The following is a 2,206-nucleotide window of genomic DNA, read 5'->3' on the forward strand; positions in this document are numbered from 1 at the left end:
GGTCCCCCTCTGCAAGGAATTTAACAAAGTTGAATTCGGGCCATGGGCCAAGCTCATTCATTTCTATGAGTACCTTATATAATATAGTCAAGACAAAATACACATGTGAATATTTGGTATGATGGTGATGTTGTTTATCCACTTTATCATACTTAATTCCTTTTAATCATACACCTGGAAATGAAAGAAAGATTCTATAAAAGAAAATAACATTGGTTAATCCGACTTATACAAGAAAATAAATTATAAAAGATAATGAGGAAACATTATGAATTTGGTATACATCAATGTTATACAATTAAAAATTTAGGCAGGGACGATATCAATGGTTCTGCACATTTACAAAAGAAGAGCTATGTTTTAGGGTATGATTATATATATTTATATATATATATATATATATATATATATATATATATTAACTTCGAGGTACATTACATATTGTATATGAGATATACATTACAACGTTATGGCCTATGACCCCAATCACAACTAGATTTGAAGATAGTAAATGTTTCTTGAATAATGAGATACAAAGTAAACATTTTTGTTTCATAGTAAGGGAAAATATAAGTAAAGTAATTTTGTAATGTGGGTAATTGATATGATCTTATTGAGTGGATTAGGTTTGTACAAATACTAATGAATTATTTCCAAAATATCCTACCTATAAGAATATGTATATTGGGTTTTTATTAGTGGAAGCAATTTTTTGATAAATTAATTGCCTAAAAATGCATGCTAAATAGTGAAGTGTATTCCACTATTGTTTTTATACTGACCATAAAAATAAACTAATAATATATGGAATCAAGAAAATGCTTACACGACCAAGTGAGGAAATTCATACATGTATAGATGGGTATTTTTTTTTGTAGAGTTACCTATATTAATTTATTTACGTGTCAATAATAGTAGATGGATACGTTCAGGATATATGTTTGGATTTTTACATATGAAATTATGATGAAAATTGTGAAATTTCATGTATGCTAGTTACATGTTAGTGTTGCAGGATGTTGTATGTGCTAATGGAGCTATGTATGTTGTGTATTATGTGAAGCATAATATACGGGGACAACCCTCTGTAGTACTGTTAATATTTGTAATATCTTTTTAGTTTGCACAAAACTTCTTTTGGAATATAATTTATAGTATCGATAAGTATAGACCTCTTATATTCGATATCTACTACTATTTCTATTGAAGGGAGGTAGGACAAATTTAAGAAGTTAACCATGTATTAAAATATGTAATAGCTAATTGTTACACTAAATACTCTTGGGGAATAGTCATAGGACTTCATGGGTATAGGTAGTCCACATATAACTCTTCGTGCAAAGCTTGTTTATACCAGGCTCGTAGGCACTATATTTTGGCCAAATGTTTTAGGGAGAAGAAATTAAAAAGGAAAAGAAAATGATGAGAGAAATAGTTATTGGAAAACTTAACAATTACTGACTCCAATGGAAGAGTAATATTATTCATTTTTAAATAAGGAGAAATAAGAACTAAGCCATAAAGGGACGAAGATTACAACAACTCTATGAAACACAGGGTGTTTCTACAGATCAAACATAGAAAATGTAACAGTTAGCATACTTAGGTATGTATGTTTCAAGTCAAAAGGTGTTTGAGAACAATTATGGATAATAATGACTGGTAAAATTACATGCTTATATACTTAGGAGTTCACTTAAAAGAACAACCACATCATATATTCTAAAAAAGTTTGGAAACCTTGACTATAAATAATTTGGTTTGTGATTTATAATTGAATTGAAGGGAAACATACGTGCATACACAAAATAATGTTTGTGTGAGGAGTGGTTAAGGTGTCTAATTACCAATAGAAAACATGGTTAGAAAAAGGATGGAAAATATTTTATAAAATATATATATATATATATCTATATATATATATATATATTTATATTTATATTTATATTTATATTTATATTCAAAAGTAGCGAATCTAGCCATACTCAATTTTAACATTGTTATAACATGTTTAGATATACAAACCATCTACATATCAAAGAAAAGATCATATACTAATAACATAACTCAAGTATAAGTATGCTAAATGCTATAACATATGGCTCTAAATAAACCACCATGGCCATCGTGATTTTCCCTTGGTTTTCATAATTGATAAGGCTAGCGGAGGAAATAATGAACTACGAAATATTTTTAACTAGAGGGT

Source organism: Pinus tabuliformis, chromosome 5_2, assembly GCF_031772625.1.
Source record: "Pinus tabuliformis cultivar Carrire ecotype Pingquan chromosome 5_2, CPIR1, whole genome shotgun sequence".
In the NCBI taxonomy this organism is placed as follows: domain Eukaryota; kingdom Viridiplantae; phylum Streptophyta; class Pinopsida; order Pinales; family Pinaceae; genus Pinus; species Pinus tabuliformis.